The sequence below is a fragment of the Protopterus annectens genome, chromosome 3.part0 (genome assembly GCF_019279795.1).
Source record: "Protopterus annectens isolate FY-2018-M chromosome 3.part0, PAN1.0, whole genome shotgun sequence".
Taxonomy (NCBI): Eukaryota; Metazoa; Chordata; order Ceratodontiformes; family Protopteridae; genus Protopterus; species Protopterus annectens.
This window is the reverse complement of record NC_056731.1, coordinates 554,258,608-554,286,372: the sequence shown is the minus strand read 5'-3', so window position 1 is coordinate 554,286,372 and position 27,765 is coordinate 554,258,608. Positions and strand designations below refer to the sequence as shown.

General features: G+C 36.7%; 1 protein-coding gene across 2 annotated transcripts in view; it reads left to right on the top strand.

Annotated features, from left to right (window-relative positions):
• The window catches only part of GCNT2 (glucosaminyl (N-acetyl) transferase 2 (I blood group)), a 373,594-nt gene that overhangs the window by 301,623 nt on the left and 44,206 nt on the right, over positions 1-27,765 (top strand). The window lies entirely within an intron of this gene.

The window sequence follows — 27,765 nt, the reverse complement described above, 5'->3', positions numbered from 1 at the left end:
AGCAACGGAGAAAGCAAGATCTCCGTTGCTTTTTTACTGTTTCGCTATGTAAAATGGGTTTAACATAGCGAGACAGCTTTAAAATAAGCAACGGAGATGTCCGTTGCTTATTTTAAAGCTGTCTCACTATGTTAAACCCATTTAACATAGCGAAACAGTAAAAAGCAATGGAGATCTTGCTTTCTCTGTTGCTTTTTTTTTAAACCTGTCTCGCTATGTTAAATGAGTTTAACATAGCGAGACAGGTTTAAAAAAAAAGCAACGGAGAAAGCAAGATCTGTGTTGCTTTTTACACACTGTGTCGCTATGTTAAAGGAGTTTAACATAGCGAGACAGCTTTAAAAAAAGTAACGGAGATGTCTGTTGCTTTTTTTGAACCTGTGTCGCTATGTTAAACTCTTTTAACATAGCGAGACAGTGTTTTAAAAAAAGACTTATGCTAATGGAAAAAGTCCGGGCGACCGGACCTTTTTCCATTAGTATAAGTCAATTTACAACGTGCACGCTGGCCAATCAGTGTGCACGTTTTGGAATATTAATAGGGGGTCACGGTATAATAGAGAATAATTCTTGATTATATGCCACACCAGGATATCTGACCTTCTTATAAATTTGATATGTAGGTCAAAGATGGACTATTAGACTATGAGTATTATAAATTCATGAGAATTATTCTACTTTATGATTCACATGTGAAGAATTCTCAATGTGTGTTGTATAGCTTTTTGAAATGATAATTAATTAATAAACAAATTATGTGTTGGTCAAATTTACTTATGTTTGTTCACTGTATAACTTACCTATCAAACAACATTTAGTGAATTTTGTTGTTCATTTAATTAATCCTCAAATTAAATTTCTAAAGCTTTCAATGGCTGTGGAACAAGTCATTTAAACCATTGTGTGTTCAAAAGGTTTGCTCAGACCTAATGGATATTCAATCCTTTACAGCTGAGTGATACTGCTAGTGTATTTGAGTTTATAGAAGTATTATAATATACAATAATTCTTGACTGAACTGTCTAAGAATTTATCATCTACAGGAATGTTCAGTGTCGATTATAAATAGAGTGGGTAATAGGGTGTCATGTCTTTAAGAAAACAAACATTAATAAATAAGAAATATGAATCAAATAAATGCTAGAATCTGTGGATCAACTAGTAATTTATGTTGATCAATGTAACATTCAAGTCAGGTGGCTAGAGCTATATATTAAGATGTATTTGTTTTAACTTACAATTTTAGTTTAACAAGAGAAGTTTAAATTCCCTGTTCATAAAAAGTAGAGGTATACATCCATTACTTCACAACTACTCTCCCGACATCTTAGTTCCCACTTACTCTTCTAATAAGTTTATGATTCTAATAGTAGATTACATGAAGTACTTGAATATTTAATTCTTTTATGTTGGTATAGATAATAGCATTTCTGATCATAGTAAATTACAGAAAGTGATCTATTTAGTAAAACTATTTTAAATCATATCAAAAATATTGCTATATGACTACTGTTGCCAGTAAATAAGCTCTCAAATCAGTTTTAAAATATGTAGTGGAGAAGCAGTTGTTTTACCATAGGTGGCTGAAGATGCTCTTAAACACATCTAGATAACAGTTCAATTGTTAATAGCAAAAACAGCTACTATTTAAATATTAAGCATTTGTGCCATAGGGGAAAAAATAATCCACCACTATTAAATCATGAAATTATATTTTAGTCTTGGACACTGCTAATATAACTATGATTCAGCATATGTAATATCCAACTTCAAATGTATTACAGATAATGATTCAGTTTGCCAGTGATTCAGCATATATAATATCCAACTTCAAATGTATTACAGATAATGATTCAGTTTGCCAATGAAACTTGTAATGAAGCTTTTTGGGGATGTGTGCAGTTTTGAATCCATTACCAAGAGATAAACTTTGAAATCACAGTTCATACCATTACTATGTGTACTTTACAAAGAGTTTCTTCAGGTTCATCTTGTTTCTGTTACAGTACCAGATTATCTTTTCAACATTCCCTATCTACATGTGATAACAGTTCCACTCCTAAGATTGGTCTACTAATATTGGATATCAGTTTGTTGACTATTACAGGTTAATCATACATCTAGAGATCAAGGTCAAACCCTGTGCCATGTATCTATTCAATAAAGGCCTTATCCATTTTTCCACTCTCTTTTTCTTTACAATAATGCACATTGGTTAATCAGATAGAATCATTAGGATCATAGATCCAACCCCAGGAACGTCCAGAAGAGGTGTCTGAGTAAGTGACTTGCTTATGGTCATATATTAGACAAAAAGAGGTTAAAGGGAGATCAAACACTATATCACAAGAACCACAGCTCACATTTCTAGTCCTCTGTGCCATACATCAAATTAACATCAAGTACATTGTATGAAGCTAGTAGATAAATGAAACAGATAAGAAGTCTAATTACAATCTAAAATCACAAGACAAAAAAAAAGGGAAAAGGAGGGAGGAAAAAACATGCATTTTTGAAGTGTATGAAGTCTGTAACCTAAAGGTCTACTATCAATGACTGTAATCCTCAATGATATGCCTGACAACACAAATGTCATCAGGAATAGACAGTATAATTATGATATATAAATATGAACAACCTGTGCAATAAGGATGGCAAGAATTTCTACATGGGGAATGTAAACAAATAAAACAAATGATGAGATGCCACAACACATACATATCTAACTACAATGGGAATGTTAGCAGTATATCCACAGTATACCATTAAGCTGGGTTAAAAACTGTCATTGAAACACTATAATCCACAAGCCAGCATATCTATGTTGAAATGTTTAGGTGAGACACATTGTATATCATAAAACAAGAGATCACCAAAACATATGCTGTGTTTACATGTGCTGGATAATTACAATAAAGTAGATCAAGTAAAAGATTTCAGTCAAGTGCTCCTATGTGCCAAAGTTACCATACAACAACTTAATAAGGATGAGAATGAAGCAGTCTTGCTATTTAACCATCTACAGCACATTATAAATTCCTTGAAGCTATAAGCCCGTTGGTTTAAGTACTTGGGCTTCAGACGATTTGTTTTACATTAAGAAGGTTTGTGGTCTGCAGTGTTGTGGCAGGACAGGAAGCTTACATCCTTCTAAGCTGGGAATTGCTGATTGAAGGCTCAGTGTCTGTTATTCTAAAAGTGTATTAGTTCTGGTTTAAGCACTTGGGTTTCAGGCCAGTTATTTTACCTTAAGAAGGTTTGTGGTCTGCACTCTTGTGGGAGGAGAGGCTAGATTCTGCCCTTCTGAGCTGGGAATTTTTGGTTAAAGGCTTATTGTGCCTGCTTATTTGAACTGTTTCTTTCTGAACTTGGTGTGCTTTGTTTGCTGTAGCGTAGACTATATTCAGGCCTGCTGAATCTAGCTTTGTTTGTATAACTTCAGCACTAATGCAGGCCATCTTTTTTGGAGAAGGTTCCCCTGCACCCTAGTGGCAGGAGTGTGCAGTTAGAACTTGTCTGACTGAAGAATGCTGGAACAGGGCTCAGGTTTGAGTTTTTTTACTTGTTAATGGGGTAATTTGTTTAAATCAGTTTGTTTGTTTTCTATTGTTATAAAAAAATTGCACTTTATTCATCTGGTTTTACTGTATCTGGTTTCTTCCTACTTTATTACTTTATTTTGCTTTTGCTGCTTGTTCTTAAAAGTACTTAATTGCATTTATTCTGCTGCATTTATTACTGCTTGTAAGTAGCCTGATTAAATTGTAACTGTTATTCTAAGCCTTTGGTTTAAACACTCGGGCTTCAGACCTGTTGTTTTAAATTAAGAAGGTTTGTGGTCTTCACTGTTGTGGCAGAACAGATAGCTTACATCCTTCTAAGTTGGGAGGTGCTGATTGAAGGCTTACTGTCTGTTATTCTAAAAGTGTATTAGTTCTGGTTTAAGCACTTGGGCTTAGGGTCAGTTATTTTACATTAAGAAGGTATGGTCTACACTGTTGTGTGAGGAGAGGCTAGATTCTGCCCTTCTGAGCTGGGAGTTTCTGGTTAAAGGATTATTATGCCTGCTTATTTGAACTGTTCTTTCTGAAATTGGTATGCCTTGTTTGCTGTAACACAAGACTAGATTCAGACCTGCTGAATCTAGTTTTGTTTGTATAACTTGAGCACTAATCCAGGCCATCTTTTTCTGGAGAAGGTTCCCCTGCACCCTAGTGGCAGGAGTGTGCAGTTAGAACTTGTCTGATCGAAGACTGCTGGAACGGGGCTCAATTTTTAGCTTTTTATTGGTTAATTGGTTAATTTATTTAAATCAGTTTGCTCATTTGCTACTGTTATATTGTAAAATAAAAACACTTTATGCATCGCCGCTTAGCTAGGGTTAAAATATTCCCGGCGCCATAAAGTCTCCTCTTCAAATTTTCCCTTAGAACTAGCCAGTATTTTAGTTTTAGCACTCAAATCTGTTTCTTTGTGCTCAGCACTTGTTCAGAACTCATTGTAAGTACTAAATAAGCTACAAATTACTACAGCACTCAACATTCCTCACTTGTCTAGAGGAAAACAATTTCTAGTAAATAAATAAGCACCTATCCAGGTATGTCTATGGGTCAGCTCCTGGTGTTTTCTCCTGTCTACCCGGGGAATCTGGGCATCTTGGAGCAATGCAGCAATTGCCTCATGTACACAGACAACCCTCTTCTCCTACCACCCAACACTAAAATCTGTGAGAGATGCACTTATATAGCAAAGCTGGAAGCAAACCTCTTTTCACCCAAGACTGGACTCTAGTCAAGTCAAGAGGAGAGGGTAAACACCTGCACCACACCACACTCATCACATAGTCCCTCAAAACCTACACCACCAAAAGCACACACAGAAACACAAAACACACACCTACATTCATGAGGTTCTCAATAAAAATCTGCCTAAGCAACAGAGACCTCCAAAGCAGAAACACAAGCAACCTCCACCCCCCAACACAAGCCAAATGACACACATCCCACAAACCCAGTGTGCCCGCCCCAACCACAGCCCATAAGGCATAACAACATACCCAACATTCTAGTCATAGGTGGCGCTATAGTCAGGCACACTGATGTTCCACTCACCAGGCTAAACAAGGAGAAAGTTACTGTCATCTGCCTGTCGGGTGCCAGGATCCACCACATAATGCACGCACTCAGGTCACTCCACAAGTACAAATATGACTCTGTCATTGTCCATGTTGGTGTGAATGACCTGAAAAGTACCTCCCTGGACTACATGAAAAGAGACATGGAGGAGCTCTCTAATCTTGTAGCCCAGGCAGATATGACCCTAGCTATGACTAGTATCTTGCCATCACCCAGAAGGATACCACAGTACAAGGACAAAATGATTGACTTCAACAAGTGGCTAAGTTTCTGGTGTCATTCTAAGGGGATCCAGTATCTGTCTGCCTGGGATGACATGATCGACAGACCACTATGCCTTGCCAGAGATGGCCTGCACCTGTCTCCCTTGGGATTCCAGATACTGGCAAAGGCTCTTACCACCCCTATAGTGCCTTTTTTTAGGCAAGGTTCAAATTACAAATTCACCACTGTAACAGGTACAAGCAAGCAAAATGTGAGTGTAATGCTACTCAGTACTAGAAGTCTAAACCTCAAAATGCACTCATTCGAGGCACTCCTTAAAATGGAGAATATTGATATCTGTGCAGTGACAGAGACCTGGTTCAAGGCTCCAGAGAGCACCCCTGCATTACCAGGCTATAATTCATACCACACCTTTCGGCCACCTAACCTGGACCTAAACACTAAAGGCGGAGGTGTGTTGATATTCATTAAGGATATCCACACCTCCAGGCTAGCTGCCAAGCATAATGCATCCGAGGTTATCCAAGTGCATCTAACTCTGGGCAAGACCGCAAACCAAATTGTAGCTTGCTACAGATCCCCCACCATGCCCCAGGATTCCCACTCCTCATTTCCTGATACACTGGAAAATATTAGGGTATAACCTAACACCCTAATAATGGGTGATTTCAACTACCCCATCATTAACTAGGAAAATTACTCACGTACCAACTCTTTTGCGCAACGTTTTCTGGTATTCATAAATTCCAGTGCCTTGGATCAACTTATCCACACCCCCACCAGGGGCAGCAATATCCCAGACCTGGTCATTACCAACATGGGTGACCCGTGTTCCACACCAGAGGTCAATTCCTCATTAGTCAGATCTGACCACAAGCTAATCACCCTAGACATCCACTTCCCAATCCCCACCCCCCATTAGGGAAACCACCATAAAAAATTTCTCCAAAGACAACTTGACGCTTCTTAAGACAGAAGTGGCAAACTTCACGACAACAATGCAGACAGACAATAGAGGTACGACTGCTGAATCCTACACAAATGCACTTTATAAGCACTTATACGAGTGCATGGATCGTGCTATCCCTAACAGAACCAAGATGCTATCCTCCAAAAAAAGGAAGTCAAACTGGTGGTCCCCTGCCATACACAAACTCTGCAACAGAAGAAAGAAACTGCTGCAAAAAAGAGTAAAATCCCATGATTGGAGGAACTCCCTGGTCAGCCTCAGTAAGAAGCTGAGATCCCTCATAAAATACTCCAAAGCTAGTTACAAAAACAAAATCACCACTGTTTCTAAAGATAACCACAAAGCATTCTATAGCTATGTCAAGAATCTCAATAGCAACACTCAGATCTGCTCTGAGTTACAGCACAATTGCACTAAATATACAGAACCAACTGATATTGCCAACATCCTGGCAGATAGGTTCAGTGCTAACTTTACCCCCCTCTCACCCGCTAAAGGGCCCATCTCTATACCGGAAGAATGCAAAGTTCCTGTAATCATGGCTGCACAGGTAAAAAACACACTCTCCAAAGCCAAGAACACAGCATCCATGGGACCTGAAAATATCCCAGGCTGCATTCTACATGAACTACAGAGCAAATTGGCACCCCATCTAAGTACCATATTCAATCATAGCCTAACCTCAGGCTTTGTGCCCACTGAAAGGCACACAGCAACAGTTATCCCACTCCACAAAGGGGGATCCACCATGGACCCTGGGAACTACTGCCCCATTAGCCTGACGAGCCTGGTCTACAAGGCCATGGAATGTATCACCATGGAACTTATAAATAAGACATTGGTAATCTCCAAACTCTAGACCCCACTCAGTTCAGGTTTGTAAAAGGTAGATCATGTCTTCTAAACCTGACAGACTTCTTTGAAGCAGTCACCAAAGTTGTAGATGAGGGTAAGGTGGTTCACGCAGTCTATCAAGATCTCGCCAAGGCTTTCGACATCATCCCCCACTCTGGAATTGTAGATAAACTCACTAAACTAGGTATAAATCCCTATGTCACAAGATGGGTTGCCAACTGGCTCACTGACAGAAACCATACTGTGAAAGTAGCAGACTCCAAATTTGACTTCAGACCAGTGACATGTGGAGTAGCACAGGGTTCAGTTCTGGGTCCTCTCCTGTTTGGTATATACTTTTCTGAAGTACAGACTAACACATTAGGTCTTTGGCTAATGAAGTCCACAGATGACTGCAAACCAGGAGCCATAATCGAAACTCCTAATGATGTGGACATCCTGCCAAAGGGCCTCAATGAGACAGATGCCAGGTGTCAAAGCCATGGCTTCAAGCTCAATGCCAAAAAGTGCATTGTCATCACTTTTGGTAAAAACTCTGTATCCATGAACTACCACATAGGCAGTAGTCTATTTAACACTGAAAGTGTGATAAGAGACCTTGGGACACAGGTGGACAGTAGTCTCTCCTTTGATAATCACATCACCACAGTAGTCAGGAAATCCTTCTACATGGTACGCCTCATCACAAAAGGTTTGTCATCCAGGAAAAAAGAGGTAATTGTTCCCTTCTACTCATCACTCATTAGACCCATTATAGAGTACAATGCCCCTTTTGGTATGTACCTCACAAGACATCTACAACAACTGGAAAGGCCACAGAAATACCTCACAAAGAGGATTACCGGCCTCAAACAGATGCCTTACGCAGACCGTCTCAAAAACTCCAGCTTTACTCCGTCACATATCGCCTACTCGGAAGCAATCTCTGCCTAACATAGAAAACTATGTCAAACTCAGAGCTGTTGGATATGCTCCACTTAAAGAAATCCCAATCCCTCCGAGCTATACATTCTAGGGACCTAAACCTTGTCATCACAATAAACAGAACATGCTGGAGGGATAGATTCCTGTCCCAGAGACTTCCCAAACTCTGGAACAAACTACCTATCTATATCAAACAAAGCTCCTCATTAGCACTCTTCAATAAAAATCTTGATGATTGGATGGGAAATAGGAAATTCACCCCGGGAATCACTTCTGTGGCACTGCTCGACAGGGGCACAGGAAAATAATTTTCTTGGGTGGCGAAAGCCAAGGTACTTTTTTGATTAAGCTTATATAGGCCCTAGGGCCAGTAGCCTAGTACCTACCTATGAACCTAAGAACCTATGAAGTAGACCTCTTAAATACTCAATAATATCACATATCCTGCAGTTGGCTATCACAAATCAGGCATAAAAATCCAGAGAAATAAATTATGTTAAGACAATGATGGCTCTTATATTCAAATAAAATAATAAACATTCAATGAGCTTAAACCCCTGACAATACCACTAGCATGGTCCAAACTACTTTAATAACTGGGTATGTTACAGTGACAGTCAGAAATATCAGATTAATACATGTATACAGTATGGAACAGTTACTATTAAAAAACAATTTGCACAAACCTAAGCATTATCTCCTGGTTTTGTTTACAGATATGCTCATAAACAGAGGGCATTGACAAGGCACACTAATAAAATATTAAGGGAGAAGTGACCAGTCATCATTTTTCAGAGGAATAGTGTACCTGGCATAGGACAAGAAAAAAATCCAGAACCACATAACAAGAGAACTATGTACTACTGAGATCATATCAATACAAGGAATCTGATAATGTGATGCACAAGATCATGTTATGACTAATGCTGTTATTCCCCTATCGCCACTGTAGTGCACTATTAGTTTTGGTGTATATAATCAATAGTGACTTTAGGTTGTACAGGGGACTAGCCTCCCTCCTCTCCCTTTGCAAGACACTGAACTTAGTACTTTTAATATTCCGTGTCTCAACCTTTCTCAGTCAGTCATCTACATTTTCTTACTGCAAGCCTCACTGCACTGAACGCACTTTCACGACATCCATGGTAGGCTGTTTTTAAACTCTTTTAAACTGTTTCCTGTGTCAAGGATGCAATGTTTAAAGCCATTCTCCTCCTCCTTTGTAATTTATTATTTCCTAGTTTTAATTTTTATCCACATTTCGCCGTTGTCTCTAGTGGTAGCACAGAGAATTACTATTCTCTGCAGGAGGTGAAGAAGTGCAAGGTTTGAGTCCACTTCAATGCTATTAAGACACTCTATATGCAGAGTCCCTCTGGTGTTTAGTGATTCCTCACATATAAATGTTATTAAGACATGATATTAAGTTCAATCACTGGTGTTTAATAGTTCTTGCTAGCTTTGTTATATGCCATTAAAGCATGAGGTGACAGATTTATCCCTGGTGACTACTAGTTCTCCCCAGTCTCATCTTTGTTACATGCCATTAAGATGCAGGATGACAGAGTTATCCCTGGTGCTTAGTGGTTCCCCCAACCTAACATTGCAGCTTTTGCTCATTAGTCTATGGGAGTAAGGAGTTATGACAGTCACCCAACCAGCCCGCATGTACATACATACATACATATATACACACACATACACACACATGCACACACATACACACACACACACACACACACACACACACACACACACACACACACACACACACACACACACACACATGCACACAAAAAAAGTATGCTTTTAATTTATATTTGAAGATGACTAATCCATGTCTTAACCTTTCTCAATCTATCTCCTACATTTCCTTATTACCAGCCCCATTGCACTGGACACACTTTCACAACAGCACTTCCTGCTATTAAACTGTGCTTAAATATGCCTAATTGTTGGGTAATGGGTCAATTCCTTCAAAATAACTAAAACACGAATATATTCTGGAAGCAGATTGTTAAATGGGATATATTCTTAAAATTACCCACTTGTAAGTGTGAATAAGTCCAACTTTTAAGCGAATAGGAAGTACCTATAAATAGTCATCTTCTTACTTCCTGACTGTAAGAAGCAAGGTCATGACCCAGGCAAGGCGTAAGTGAGTATAACAGTATTATAAGCTCATGAAACATCATGAGCTTAAAAAAAAACTTCACATCACTGATTAAGTAGACTTCTTATCCCCTCCTTTTCCTAGGGGAAAAAATGATCAAGGGAACTGACACAACTGATTTAATGGATTCAGGAAGAGGGACAAATACAGATGACACATGCATTCAGGCTACCATAAAGCACTTAGGAAAATGAGCAAGTAGCAGATATGTCACCCAGCAAACAAAGCAGACCCAGGGAATGTACAACTATCTCAAGTATTATACTCAAACAAAATGAACAAAACATTTCCAACTCGAAGCACCCACTACTACATGGAGTCATATTCCCTCAACTCAAAGCCCCAAATAAACCACAAGACAACATGTAACTTTTTAGCACCTTTACATCACAGCAGACCAACCAACATACAATCCAACCCCAGTTCCAAAAACACAAGAAGACCTCCCTAATATCAGAGTCTAGTTGCCTGTAAAAAAAAAAATGATTAATGGTACAGCAGCATAAACCACTAGTTGCCACAATCAGCATCAAGCAGTGGTCAGAGAAGGCTCTAATGTCAACAGAGGCCAGGCTTAAGACCTAGAAGCTGACTGGAAAGAACGTACAGCAGTTCAAGGAATTACTCAGGGCTCTAGCACCCCAAGAACAGGAGCAAATAGATGGAGTTGAGAAAGAATGGCAACACCTAAGAACAACATGTGTTAGGACTATAGAACAGGTATGTGGCCGAACCAGGTATGGAAATAAGGTATATAAGTAAAGCTGGTGGTGGAATGCAGAAGTCCAGGAAGTCATCAAAAGAAAGAAGAAGTGCAGAAAGAAGTGGGAGACAGAAAAGACTGATCAAGCTAGGAAGGACTACTGGTTGGCTAAGTACCATGTTCAATCATAGCCTCACCTCAGGCTTTGTGCCCACTGAATGGCGCACAGCAACGGTTATCCCACTCCACTAAGGGGGAGCCACCACGGACCCCGTGAACTACCACCCCATTAGCCTGACAAGCCTGGTCTGCAAGGCTATGGAGCGTATCATCATGGAACTTATATACAATGACATTGGTAATCTCCAAACTCTGGACCCTACCCAGTTCGGGTTTGTAAAAGGCAGATCATATCTCCTAAACCTGACAGACTTCTTCAAAGCGGTCACCAAAGCTGTAGATGAGGGTAAGGTAGTACACAGAGCCTATCTAGATCTCGCCAAGGCTTTCAACACCATCCCCCACTCTGAAATTATAGACAAACTCACTAAACTAGGTATAAATCCCTATGTCACAAGATGGGTTGCCAACTGGCTCACTGACAGAACCCACACATTGAAAGTAGCAGACTCTAAATCCAACTTCAGACTAGTGACAAGTGGAGTACCACAGGGTTCAGTCCTAGGTCCTCTCCTGTTTGGCATCTACTTCTCTGAAGTACAGGCTAACACAGAAGGTCTTTGGCTAACAAAGTTTGCAGATGACCGCAAACTAGGAGCCATAATCAAATCTCCTAACGATGTGGACATCCTACAAAAGGGCCTCACTGAGATAGATACCTGGTGTCAAGCCATGGCCTCAAGCTCAATGCCAAAAAGTGCATTGTCATCTCTTTAGGTAAAAACTCTGCACCCATGAACTACCACATAGGCGGTAGTCTACTTAACACCGAAAGTGTGATAAGAGACCTTGGGACACAGGTGGACAGTTTTCTCTCCTTTGATAATCACATCACCACAGTAGTCAGGAAATCCTTCTACGTGGCACACCTCATCACAAAAGGTTTCTCATCCAGGAAAAAAGAGGTAATTGTTCCCCTCTACTCATCACTCATTAGACCCATTATAGAGTACAACTCCCCTTTTGGTATGTACCTCACAAGACATCTACAACAACTGGAAAGGCCACAGAAATACCTCACAAAGAGGATTACCAACCTCAAACAGATGCCCTATGCAGACCGTCTCAAAAAACTCCAGCTTTACTCTGTCGCATATCACCTACTCAGAGGCGATCTCTGCCTAACATACAAAGCTATGTCAAACCCAGAGCTGTTGGACATGCAACACATAAAGAAATCCCAATCCCTCCGAGCTACACGCTCTAGGGACCTAAACCTTGTCACCACAATAAACAGAACATGCTGGAGGGATAGATTCCTGTCTCAGAGACTTCCCATACTCTGGAACAAACTAACTATCTATATCAAACAAAGCTCCTCATTGGCACTCTTCAAGAAAAATCTTGATGATTGGATGGGAGATAGGAAATTCACCCCAGGGATCACTTCTGTGGCTCTGCTTGACAGGGGCACAGGAAAGTAATTTTCTTGGGTGGCAAAAGCCAGGGTACCGTTTGGCTAGGCTTATATAGGCCTTAGGGCCAATAGCCTAGCACCTACCTATGAACCTATGAAAGAAGTTGCAATAGCAAAGAACAGGGCATTGCAGGCACTCTACAAACTTCTGGAAAGTGACTCAGTAAGTGGCACAAAGAAACTATATCAGGTTGCAAGACAAAGAGAGAAAGATAAAGAATATAGCCTGATACCCTTCATAGGGGATGCTAGCAACAACCTCCTCATCAGTCCACAAGACATCAAAGGCAGATGGAAGGAGTATTTCCAACAGCTTCTGAATGAAGAAAACCCCACAGAAGTTGTACTGCCCCAGAAACAGCCTACAATGAGTGAAGAAGAGGAACCCACACTAGAAGAAGTAAGGACAGCACTAAGGAAAATAAAGTCAGGGAAAGCAGCAGGCTCAGATGAGTTTACAGCAGATATGATAAAGATGCTGGGGGAGATAGGGGAGAAATGGCTCCTGAGGGGACTCATAGTGGTGTGGAGAGAAAGGCGTATTCCAGATGACTGGAGAAAAAGCATGCTAATGCTAGTGTACAAGAACAAAGGGGACATTCACAACTGCAGGTAGTATGGAGGCATCAAACTCCTATCACATTGCATGAAAGTTCTGGAGAGGGTGATTGATAAATGGATACGCAAAGTAGTAGAACGTAAGATGGGAAATGAGCAGTTCAGATTAGATCAGGAAGTAGTACAATTGACCCGATATTTGCAGTGAAACAGATACTGGAGAAGAAGTGAGAGATGAGGAGAGAGTCCAACTGGGCATTCCTAGACTTGGAGAAAGCATATGACAGGGTCCCAAGAAAGCTGATCTGGGCAGTACTGTGGTAGTTTGAAGTCCTATAAACATTGGTAGAACTAGTGCAGACTATGAACAAGGACCCAATGACTCAAGTATGAACAGTGTTCGGCCTCACAGAGGGGTTTTCAGTGAGAGTGGGGGTACACCTGGGTTCAGCTCTGGGCCCACTGCTGTTGATACTGGTGGTGGACTACAGTAGCACACAGGTCATAGGGTACAGATCACCAAAGATGCTGTATGCAGATGATGTGGCATTACAGGCAGACTCTGAGCAAGAACTTCAAAAAAGTATAGGAAAATGGAATGCAAAACTCAAGGCACGTGGAATGAAATTAAGCACAGACAAGACAATGGTAATGGCAGCAAATGGGGGAAATCAAAAGAAGCTGAGAATAGAGAAAGAAGGAAAGATATTGGAACAGGTAAACAGCGTCAAGTATCTGGGAGGGGTGGTTGAGGAGAAGGGAAGTCTGAATGAAAAGGTTAATGCTAGAATAAGAGGGGCAGCCAATGGCATAGAATGTCAGGTGTAGTCTATGACAGTAGAATGCCAAAGAAGCTGAAAAGTAAGCTGTACAAGACAGTGGTGTGACCAGTACTACTGTATGGTACAGAAACCTGGGCAGTAAAGGCAGAACAGTTGAAGAAGCTAGAGATGATGGAAATGAAGTGCCTGAGAAGGGTGGTAGGATGCACACTGTAGGACAGATGAAGAAATGAGGACATAAGAGCAGAAGCCAAAGTAGCTCCAATTGTAGAATAGATCAAAGAGAAAGATTACGGTGGTTTGGATACATGTGCATAAAAGCAGAAGACAATCTTGTGAGGAAGATTTGGGACAGAGAGGAAGAAGATAAGAGGAAGCATGGACATCCAGCAAAGAGGTGGATGGATTGTGTGAAAGAAGATCTGCGACAGTCAGGAATGAGTGTTTAAGAAGACAGGGGTGTGGCACTGAATCTAGAGAGTTGGCGACAGTTAACAATACTCTGACCCCATGTAGAAAAAAATGGGAAAAAGGGGGCTGATAATGATGATGGTACAGCAGTGTCACTTACAATTAATAAAGAATACTTAATTCTTTGAGATTCAAATTATATTCATTCATAAATTCATGTAAGACAGTATTTGTATATTTTGATCAGTAAATCAGTCATGAGTTATTCTGAAGCTAATGTTTTGAGTGATTTAGCAGGAGCAGCTATTTTAGATTCAGTTTTTTGTTTTTTTTCTTTTTCAGATCAGTCCAGTCCAGCAGTTCTTGTCAGTAGTTCTCTTCAAGGAAGGGGATTACCAGTCCATTTCCTCAGGAACAGATATGACATTATTATTTTTTATAAACAGTATAGCTTCTTTTAGGTTATTAAATGTTCTCCTCTCATTTGAGTATAGGATTTTGATTCTGGTAGGAACAACAAATTGTACTTTAATGTTATTTTGTTTAAGAAGCTTTAAGAGTGGCCCAGATTTTTTCCTTTGTTCTAATACTCTGGTGGAATAACCATTGTCAAATCTACTTAAATTTTGTTTATATTTCAAGGGTCCCTTCCTCCAAGCTGATTTTACCACAAATTCCTTGTCCAGATAAGACAAACATTTTATTATAATTGATCTAGGAGGTATAGAAGAAGATGTTGAAGCTGGCTTCCCTAAGGCTGTATGTAACCTTTCAATATCATATGAGAGCCCTTCTTTTAAATCTAAACATTCTGGGAGCCATGAGGTTAAGAATGAAATAATGTCCTCAGTTTCAGTTTTTTCAGGCAAACCAAAAATTCTGATGTTAGTTCTTCTTTCTCTGTTTTCTGAGTCATCTACTTTATTGAGAAGCCAGCCATTCTGCTTTAAGAGAGAATCTCTCTGAGTTTCTTCTTCCTTGAGCCTTCCTTCGATATCATTTAATGAAACTTCTATATTTGTTATTTTGTTTTGATGTTGCTGTAGAAGTTCCTTGAATACATCTTTTTGTTTTTGGCAGTTCTCTTTTAGATTCTCTAGATTTTCTTTAAAACTGTCCATTTTCAAAGACAGCTCTTGCAAGGTGTTAAACACCAGCTGTAGTTCTTTCTTCAAAGGAGATTTGGTGTGAGAATTCTTTGAGTTACTGACTTCCACAAGATGTTAAGGTCTCCAGAGTAGATTGATAGGAAAATGCCTATGAAAATTCACCAGAGTTTCTAATTATATAATATAGACTTTCATTAACAAGTTCTAGTTATGTTTTTAACAAAATTAATTATTTCCCTGTATTTTAAACTAGTTTTATGGAGCTCTGAAATTGTACTGTTTTCAGTTGGTCATTCAGGCTCCGTCCCCTAAAAACAGAAATTTGAAGCTAGGTCATATGAACTTTGAAGCTCTTTATGTGTTGCATGTTGTTAGATTCACTAAGACTACCTGAAATAACTCACTTCGTAGGTCGAAGTTGAAATTTGAGTATTTTATTGCTGGATCAGTACATCCATTTTGAAAACAAGTAAAGTAGATTTTTTAATATGTTTTAATCTGGGAGAATAGGATTTGAATTGAACAAATTGTAACTTTTGAATAGGATAATGGACATTTTTTTTACTTGCTCCATAGAAATAGCAAGGCTTTCTCTTTGACCACAGTAATGTACTTATTTTTCTGAAGTAGTTTAATAAGCTAAAGGATTTTTAAATATGTTGATATTTGTCACGTTAAGAGTGTTACACAATGTTGAGATATACACTTGCACTTTAAAAATCAGTTCAGAGCTTTTGTTAGATCTGTAGAATATGTGTGTATCTGTTTAGCATGATAATTATGCACGTGCATTGATTTTCCTTTTGTATTATAGTTTAATATAAAATTATCTGTCACCTGTAAGCTTACAGATGTCTTTATCTCTTCAGATCCCACTCGGTTGTACTTATTTATTTATTTATTTAAAGACCTAGTTATAATAATGTTGAATGAGCAAATGATTTAGGAATATTTAATGGGTAATTTATAATACTATTATATACATAGGTATATAATATACTATTTGTTGGATTATTTAATATCTCTGATTAACAGAAGATGATTATTAAATTTTTATGTAGTAATGGGGAAATAGTTTTAATTGGCAAAATATATAAATAAATTAATTGTCTCTTATTATTTTTGACCTATATATAATATTATATTACTTATTTGTAAGTCATGGTAGCTTTAAGCTAGTTTTGATTAATTTTTAGGTGTTGGTAGGTAGAGCGATAGTATAGTAGTTTGTCTATTTGACAGGCAAACTATGAACTTTGGTATCCATGGTAGGTTGTGTTTTATTAGCAATATGTACATATATATATATATATATATATATATATATATATATATATATATATATAGTTATAGTTATATACTTGTCTTTGTTTTTATTTATGAGTTTTAGCAGTTTAATTTGTAGAAAGAAATAATTCAAAAATGTGGAATGTTAAAATAGAGTTGGAGGAATGCATTATAGTCTTAAATAAAATTAAATTATTATGGGGATAAATGTCTCATATTATCTTTTAAAATATTTGTTTAAATACACAGAATGGATAGTTTTAACCTATTATCTGTTAATGTAAATAGATTAAATAATGGCAACAAAAGGAAATCATTAATGAGATATCTAAAAATTAAATAGAGGAGACATTACATTCTTGCAAGAGACTCACTTGATAAATAAAGATATACAATAATTATCCTCTTTTTTTATCAAAAAAGAGGAAAGGAACTGTTATATTTTAGGGAAGATCTACTGTGATACCTAAGGTCATGAAATCCATTAAGGATCCCAAAGGAATGTATATATTTGTAATAATTAACTGTAATGACAAACTCTGTACACTAGCTAACTTTTACTGGATCCCTGGAGTATGTGCCAGAGTGGCTAAAGATCACTTACACTTACTACAAAGTCATAGGAAGGGTATTTTGATTTTAGCAGGGGATTTAACACCATATCTAGTATAGAAGGTTCAAGTGAACAGAAGAAAGCTAAAATACTGACATCAGTTAAAGCACTAAATACATGGATTAGTAATAATAATTTAGTTGATTTACTGGTAAAAGCAGAAGATAAGTCATTTTTTTCACTCGTTATTCTTATGCACATGGGATGCAAACTAGAATTGATAGGATTGATGCCACTACAGATTTGCTTAATAAAGTGAATTATTTTAAAACTATTCATTGTCCTTTATCTGATCGTAATGCACTAAATATTAATATAGTAACTAATATAAGGTAATTTCAGATTATTTATAGAATCCCAGTATATATGATGAAATTAAAAGAATTTAAGAATTATCTTAAGGAGCAAATCAAGATTTTTTTATCTTTGAATGATAATGGTCAGATTAGTAAAATAATACTATTGGACTCCTTAAAAAATGCATATTAAAGATAGAATAGGAAGATGGGCTAGTAATAAACTGAAAGAGTGGGATAAAGAGTTGTTAGAATCACTAGATGAAACACACAAAGTGAGGTTTGAACAACAAACAAAGAAATTAGATAATACTGAAGTCATTAAAACTAATGACAAAATATTAAACCGTTTTAATGCATAAAGTGGAGATAACTTTATAAAAATAAAATTGCATAGTTTGCAATGCCTTCAAAAAATCTACATAGATTAGCTAATAGAAGTAAGATGTTAAGCAAAAGGGCACAAATCAATAATATCCAAAATCCTCACACTAATAACTTTACTTTAGACATAGTGGAAATACTTAATATTTTAAAAAAATTCCATGAAGATCTTAATAAAGGTAAAATAATAATCATTTTGATTACTAAATTAACATTTATTTAAAAAAAGTTTCTAATAAACTTAATGACCAACACATACATCTGTTGAATAAGCCAAAAAAGGGGAAAAAAATCTTTTTTGACAACTGTTTCAAAATTTTTGAGTTGAGGGTTCAAAGAAATTTTGAAACAGCTATCGAAAAAGAAATTAGAGAAGAATTAAAACATAATAGAGTAACTTTTAACCTTTCTTCTGAAAAGAGCATATTACTTGATATATTAACAAAGGATAAAAATATACATATCATGAGACCTGACAAGTGGGGGTGTAATGGTCATTATGGATTCTATGAGCTATGTGGATAAAATAAAGGGAAATTTTAAGTGATGGGGAAAGATATTCCCACATGTCAAAGAACAAAATTACTGCAGCTTATTCCAGACTAGATTATCAGTTAAAAGATTTGTTATTAGAGGAGATAATTGATTTAGACACATTTCATTTTTCATATACCGACAAGCCCATTATACCATCCATCTTTGGTATCCCAAAGGTCCATATAAATGTGTCAGACCTACCTTTAAGACCCATAGTAGCAGCCAATGGGTCAAAGAAACATTCTCTAGCTAAGTTTATAGACCATAAACTTGAGAAGATCTTGAAAACTCATGGATTTATGTTGAGGTACTCATGGGATTTTTTACAAGTAATAAACAACAATTTGTATGATGATAAATTGAAGTTTGTGATGATAGATATAGTGGATTTATTTTCAGTTATCCCCCATGACACAGGACTGGAATGGTTTAAGGAGGCTTTGTCTAAACATGGTGAGTTTAACTCTAATTATTTGAGATTAATTCCGGTTTTGATGGAAATAGTATTAAAACAACTTTCTATATTATGAAGGAGAATATTGTAAACAGGAAAATTGTGTGGCTATGAGGACCTCATGTGCCTCCATTATGCAAATTTGGTTGTCAGAACTTGGGAATGAAAATACATTTTCAACTCCCTGTATGCAAATTACTGGAATATGTATAAGTGGCGCCTGGATGATATTTGTATTTTTTGGACTGGTAATGAGGAAATTTTAAAGGAATTCATCCAATACATAGACACAAATACAGAGTTTCTGAAATTTACTTATAGTATTTCGTATGAGTCCATTAATTATTTAGATGTAATGATATACAAAGTAGAGGATAATAAAACATTCAAACCTTCCCAGTACAGAAAGGAAACTTTTTCAAATTCCTATCTTTATTATACTAGTGCACACCACAGCAAACAGAAAAGTAGTATAGTTAAGGGGCAGTTCAGAATTTTCAGAATGGTTTCTGAAAGAGATTGATTTTTTTAGGAGAATATGAAAAATTGAAACAAAAATGTTTTTAGAAAGAAAATATCCTGAAAAGTTAATTGATGATATTTTTCTTGAAGTTAAAGAAGGTAGATACAATAAATATTCACCTATCATTAGAAGAGGGGATATTAATATTAGACATAATCAGATTTCACAGGAAACCAATTGTGATGTACTAGATGAGGCAAGAGTATTAACTTGCAATGAACCATTTGTTATGACCTACAATTCAGAAGCAAATTTGATTAAAAACATTATGGTTGGAATTGGAATATGTTTTCCAGGTTTTCAGATTTGGAAGGGTTATTTACAAACCCTAGTCATACCTCTCAACTGTCCATATTTTTGCAAAATGTCCAGATTTTTGCCTAATATTTTTGGTGTGTTCATCATAAAATTTGAGATTTTCTGGCAAATTAATAAGGATTTAAGTCACTAAATATTGACATACATTTGAGTTTCAGACATTAAATCCTTCAGAAAATGCATGTTAACCCAGATACTGTTATTCTAGCAACTTTCTAAGTTTATAAGAGCAATATTTAAAATATGTCTCTATTTTTGGACCTTTGTCCCCCATTATTTATGGCTTTGTCCAGATTTTTTGTTCTAAGAGGTTGAAAGGTACGACCCTACTAGATATACATATAGAAAAAGGTTTTAACATTAAAGACATTTTATATAGCAGAAAAGGTACAAACAGTTCTTTTAACAAAAAAGAAAATGGTGAACTTTAAATATGGGAGGTCTGCTCAATGTCCCTTCATAGTTAATAGTGAGCACCTATGTATTCCGAGTAGAGATAGATATATTTACAATAATAAGTATTCCAATTGTAACAGCAAAGGAGTGATGTATTTGGCCTCATGTGTAATATGCCATGCATTCTATGTGGGAAAAACAGAGCGTATACTCAAAGAAAAGAATATATGATGTCAAAAGAAGGGATGACAAAAACACTCTGTTTAAACATACCTTAACTTGTAGTTCGGCAGCATTCAAGTTTTTTGTACTAGAGGAAGTTCCCCAGGGCCCTGTGAGAGGCCCCTGAGAAACTAAAATAGAAAATTGGGACATTTACTGGCAATCAATACTTAAAGCAAACAGACCTCTGGGTCTTAACAAGAACATTTCTATGGCACCAGTATTAAAATTAAGAGCAGCCAATTTTAACTTACCTAGTTTGAGAAAAATAGGACTTATGCACCTATTTTCCTTTTTTATGTAGTACATGGTTATTTTTCTTGGTGCCCTTTGTGGGTTTGCACATCTCAGTACTGTATATGATTTTATATTTTGCCATTTATGTTTCCATTTTTTAAACTTTTTACTAATATTTCATAAAGTTTTTTTAAAGTTATTTAAAAAGTCAGAAAATATTAATTTATTTTGCATGATATGTTTTTATATATTTATATATATATTTATATATTTGCTAGGATGTCCTTTCTCTTCTTGTACATTTATTATTACCATTATTACTTTTAATATGGTGTTATTTTTAACAGTGAGTTGTTTTTGGTTCCATAAAACAGACAGGTTATACTTAAATTCTGTTTATGAACATGTAAAAGTATTTTATTACTTATAGCTTTTTGAGAAGATCTCATTCGTTTGAAGAGATTAAATTCATGGAAATTATATTTATTTAAACTGACAGTTTTTTCACTAATTATTTTTGTAGGAAATTATGTCATTACTTACTTAGTTATAAAAGTAGGAAATTGGGCTGGGTCAGCATATGATGAAATCCTTGTAGGAGGACGAAAATGCTGTGTGTTTTTAACATTTATGTACTGATAAAATAAAATCTGCTGTGTTTCTAATTCTAAAAAGGTGTCACTGGCTCCTCATAGTGCAAAATATTTTCTGCATTGGTGGTTTGTGACTGTTTTTTTGTACTAGACATCTCCATTTTAGTGTTTTGTACCTTTACTGCCCTGGTAATGGCCACTGATACCATTTATTCCAACCTGAATGAGGGACTTATTACTGCAGATGTCTTTGTGGACATGACAACAGCTTTTGACCCTTCTTCGCAACAAATCCAAAAGTCTGAACTTTGCAGTAACACTATCTTCTGGTTTCACAGCTATCTAAAAGACAGAAACTTCCATGTCCATAACAATGTCTCATCCTCTACTACTGGTAAATGTAACACAGGTGCACCACAAGTGTCTGTGCTAGGTCCTCTTCCCTTCTCTTTTCTCTCTTTGTTAATGATCTCTTCCCTAGAATTACCAAATCTTAAATTAATAATGCATGCAGATGATATGCTACTCCTGCCACTCTGACCTGCAAACTAAGTTACAGGACAGTTTCACTCAGTTATGCACCTGGTCCACTACTAACAAACTGTTAATTAACACCAAGAATACCAGTGTCATGATCATTGCCACAGACAAGGAATTACCCTCTATTCCTCCCATTCTCTTAACAGATCATAATGGGAACAGAATACCTAATGTCTCTGAACAGAGGTACCTAGGCCTAATGCTCAAACAAACCCTTTCTTTTTGCACACACACATATTTTGTAACTAATTAAAACTGTGTTACAAGATCACTTACCTCCTTTCACCTGCTGCTCACAGGGCCATTACTAAAATATTTTAATACCCAAACTTGAATATGGCCTTCCTTTTCTCATTATGCATTCAGCCCACAATACTTACAGAATACAGATTGCTGAGAATAAAATTTGCAGATTCATTCTATTAGCAGACCCACAGATATGCCATTGCAATTTGCTAAAAAAGTCCAAATGGCTTTCAGTACCTCATACAGCCACTTTTCTTCTAAGTACTCTAATTTATAAGGTACTAAAACATGGTCAATGCCTCTGTTTAAGAGTAAAGGCAACCCTTATGTACTTATACATACACAAGATAACAGTTTCACTCAAGTATGCCCCCTATTTAAAACTGCTGTAGGCTTTTGCACCTTCTCTAATCTCAGAGTTGCTACCTCAAACCACCTGCTACAGATATTAAAAATCTAGAAACCACTAAAGCTTAAAAGAGGCACTTAAAGAGCATTTCTTTACTGCTACCTACAACTGCTACCATGACAATAGTTAAGTAACTTATCATCCCACCGTATCATGAATATGATGATGCATTTAATAAACTATTTTCAGCCTCTCAATGTGGCATCTGATTTGCAAATACTTCACATGTATATAGGAGTAAAAACTGCAAGAAAAACCCAGCCAAGCTAGAGTTTTCACTGTGTGATACTTTAAACCTGCAGTAATGGAGGCCCATGGCATATATGCAAATAACCGCTTCATCTACATGGCTTCTGAATGTCCATGACTTTTTACTTTTTAAGTCTTAGTAGTTACATTAATGCCAATAAAGCCAACCCCCACTAGCTCTGGACACACCTCCATTAGAGGAGGTGTAAAGAATCACACAGTGAAAACTCTGGCTTAGTTGGATTTTTCTTGCAGTTTTTACTGAATAACACACAAAGAATGCGACCAGTTGGATAAAGGACATAAAATGTATGATGAAAGTCCACAATAAAAACCACGAACAACCACCATGGTTCAGGCTTAGGCTCAAGTTGTAAAAGATTTATTAACAGCCAAAAACAAGTAATTGTTTCTGCCTATTAATAAATCTTTTATGACTTTGAGCCTGAGCCTGAGCTGTGGTGGTCATTCGTGGTTTATATTGTAGCTTTTACTGAAGAGTTTGCATGTGTGACCTTTCTACCCTTTTTTTTACATGTGTATAGCAGTTTATATAGTATATGCATGATAGCGCTGTATTTTATGCACATCTTAGGTTGCATTTTGTATATATATATATATATATATATATATATATATATATATATATATATATATATATATATATATATTTTTTTTTTTTTTCAGTGCACTCTGACTGGATCTTTTTATGTTAGTCTATTTGTATTCAATCTTAGGATGTTCTGAATTTTGCTATTTACTCATTGTGTACGTAATATTGTTGATTGAAAGACCATTGAGCTTGGGTTTACCTGGTGAACAAATAATAAATAAATAAATAAATAAATAAATTACTCCCACTAACCATAACAAAAATCTTATGTAACTTCATAGCCATGCCAGCACCAAATCCCATTAAACTGTATAGCCCTACTAGAACCCTAACTTAAAACCTTAAAACTCTCACACAGTTCCTAACCCACATCCTTGCACCCTAACCCTAAAACTCGACTCTCCCTCCCTAAACCTGAAATCCCCAGTTGCTCCCTAAACCTAAAACATGATTCCCAATCCCTAACCCTAAAGTCCATGATTACTCCCTAATCTAAAACTTTGATTCCCCTCCCTAAACATAAAGTCCCTGATTGCTCCCTAATACTAAACACCCTTCCACTCTGTAATCCTAAATTCCCCTCCCACTTCCTAATCCTAAAACGTCTCTCCCTTTCCACTCCTTAACCCTAAAATCCCCCTCTTGCTCCCTAAACCTAAATCTCCTTCCTGATCGCTGCCCTAATCTACACTACCACCCTGTCACTCCCTCCCTACACCTGCCACACTTACGTCACTCAAAGTCGAATAATGTGTTCAGGTAAGGTGTGGCAGCTGCTTAGCTGGACTCGTATTTATTTATTTATTGACATTAGATTACCAAGAAAGTACGACTGGGTAGGAGGCCCAGGGAAAAAAGCTCAAAAGTATTACAAACATTATAAGAACAATAATTTTATAATCTTCATAAATGTTACAAAAAACATTCTCAGTTTAAATAACTATACCAAATTAGACATAATATGAAAACATTCACTAAAATATATAAAAGTTACATGACGATGATTTTGTATTTAGAGAAATTTTAGCCAGATTATAGAGAAATTAAAGGTAAATTAGTATAGTACAAACAGGAATTGCAATGTGGAGTGAGAGAAAAGCACATTTATGGTATATTTAGAGAGAAAGTCAGGGGATAGAAATTGATAGAAGTAAGGGAGTGAAGAATGGAGAGTAAGAAGGTGTAAGGTATGACTTGGTACTTGTTCACATTTAGAGATATAGTTTATCCTGGTGTTGAGCAAGAGCACAGCCATGTTTTTACTAGGAAGTCTTTCTGAATGGGTTTGAAGGATGGGAGAGAGGATACTGACCTGATGGATAACAGGTAAGGAGTTACAGGTCTTAGCAACATGGTATGAGTATAAACAATGCCTAAGAGATTTGATAGGTTTGTAGACAGGCAAGAGTTTTTGGTTGTTGGATCATAACACCCAACTGGGAACATAGTTGTGTGGAATGTTACATAGTGCTGGACAAGCAGATGGTTGCTGAATAATTTTAGTGATGGTAAGAAGCTGTATATATGTTAGTTGATGGGGTAAGTCTAACCAATTGTGGATTTTTAATGCTATACAGTGCTGAGTTGCGAAAGGGGTATTTGCTGTAAATTTAGCAAATTTGTTATAGCATTGCGCAAGTTTTGATTTTTGTGATGTCTGGATATTAGCAAGGATGGGAGCACCATAAAGAAGTGTGGGAAGGAGATAAGTATTGGCAAGTGCAGCTTTACATAGTTGTGTTGATGAGAAATTTTTTGGCTGTTTACAACATCCCTTGATTTTGATGACTTTTTTTCTATGCAAATCTGTATATGCAGGTCGAATTTAAGATTATCATCCACTATCATCCCTAATAATTTGCTATGAGAAGTGACTTCAATGGTTGTATTATCAAGAGATAGGTCTTTAAATTTAGTTTTTTCATGACAGAGGGTTTTGGGGAAAGAAATAACTACTTTTTTTGTTTTTGTTAGGGTTGAGCATAAGTTGTGAGTTACAAAGCCATGTAATAGTGTTTGTTAAAGCTTCCTGAGTATTTTTTTTGAGGTGTCCCATGTTATCAGATGTGCAAATATCCATGGAGTTATCTGCATACTGTATTAGGGAGGCCTGTTGTGCTGATGTGTGGAGGGTGTTGATGAGACTGATAAAAAAGGAGGGAACCAAGGACAGAGCCTTGTAGTAGAGTGGTTGTGACCGGGAGGCATGGAGAGAGGGTGGAGTGCCATTTTACTGACTGATTCCCATTAGATAGGTAGCTTTTGAACCACAGGAGGAGATAGACCTAATAAAGACATTTAAAGTAGAAGCTTGCTGTGACAAACTTAGTTGAAGGTTTTAGACAAGTCTAGAAATGAGGAGACTAGTTTGCTGCTATATCTAGCTTTGATGACAGCATCTATATTGGTTAGAAGTGGTGTGTTAGTATTATAGAAAGAAAGGAAAGCCATGTTGTGTAGGGATAGGAGTTCTTCCTGCAGGAGATAGTTTAGCAATTGTTTTTTTAATACATGTTTCAAGTATTTTGGAGAGAGGATAAGATTGCTATAGGCTAAAGTTAGTAATGTATGTTGAATTTCCTCCTTTTTGCAGAGGGATAATGTGGCACTTTGTACAAAGAGAGGTAATGTGAGATTTCTGAAATGACCTATTTATAAGGACTGAGGCAAAATAGGGAATGTTATTGGCTGTTATTTTAAGGTACTCACTTCAAAGGTCATCAGCTGAAGTAGAGCATGGTTTGAGTTTGTTTAAGAGTAGCTTTATATAGAATGTGGACACAGGTTTGAAGATGAAAGTGGATGTGATGATATGTGGATGTTGGGCAGGGGTAGGATTAGATGTTGGTGAATCCTTACTTAGAGATGCTATACCATCTGTAAAATAAGTGTTGAATTGTATTGCATTTTCAAATGATGAGTTATTGAAAGTGGGGTTAGGGTTGAATTATTAGATAGGATACAAGATTTATTTAATGGCTGTCCAGAATTTTTTAGGGTTGTGTTTACTATTATGCTGAAAGTTTACAGCTTTTTTCTCTTCATTAATTTGTATTTTAGTATGATTGTGAAGCATTTGGAATTTTCAAGATACTGTGTTGCTTTATATTTTTGCCTTTTTTTTAACCATGCTTTTGTTCTATCCTGCATTTGCATTCTACTCTTTTTAGATAGTCAAATTTCACTATTTGGTTTAGTCTGGTCCTTCTAGGAAGTGCAAGGCTATTTAGAATATTCAGGAAAGTTGTACTGAATTAATTTACATCATCTAAGGGGAGGATTTTTAGGAAGTTCCAGTAAATAGATGATGGGTTAGTAATGAACATTTCTGCACTAAACTTGAAAGTGTGTTGTTTTATAAACAGGCTGTATAAGTGGATATGAGAGATGTATGGTGGTATAGATTGGGAGATGATCACTGAGAAATTCTGACATTGTACCTGTGGTGGTGTATTTGCTAGGGTCTGATACAGGATCCTTTCTAATACTGCATTTGACGTTTTGCTATTAATCAGCTGTTTGAAACCATATACAGTAAGTTCATGCTAAAAGTAGAGGAGTTATCTCACATTCACATCAACTAGTAGTATATTTTCTTGTGTAATTGTTAAAGATATATAATGTAGGATATCTTCCAGTATAGCTGTATTGTCAGCAGGAGGGATGTAAAGGACAGTAATATATATTTGCCTATAATTGTTTGTTTTCAGGAAACTAATAAGAAGCTCTGCTGAATTGAATTTTGGTACTGTTTTGTTGTAAGGGGAAATGTGGTAGTTGTTAGAAAATGTTAAAGCAATATGACCACCTGTCCTCTTTACGTGTTGATTACAAGAAGACATTATAGCTGGGAGGTGTAATTTAGGAGTTGTTTATTCTGGTTTAAGCCAAGTTTCAATTACAAAGAGAATATCAAGTTTATTTGGAGAATGCAAGCATGTAGCTCAGCAGTTTTATTTCTTATCTTTTATATTTATGGCATCAAAAGTTATATTACTGGGGTGGTGGGGTGACAATTGTGGGGTTAAATCAGTGTGTGGAAGAGAATTGTCTTGATCTTCACTGTCATAGGTGCAGCCAGAATTCTGGAAAATGACTCCTAGAAGGATTTTAGTATATTGAGGAATTATTGATACTTGTTGTTGAAGAGTATTATTCCATTTAATTTTGTTTTGGTTTGAGTTGAAACCGAGTTAATCAGTCTATATTTGGAGTAATAATGACGGGTATTATTAAACAGGTTTGGTGTGATGTGTGGAGAGTGTAGGAAAAAAGTATGACTAGGTGGATGGGACAGAGTTCGAGAGATGCTGAGAGCAATTATAGACTCATGGTAGGATGAGAGATGGTCCTGAAGGAGGAGAAGAATAGAGGATAAGCTGAGGAACATATCTCTCAACCTCTCA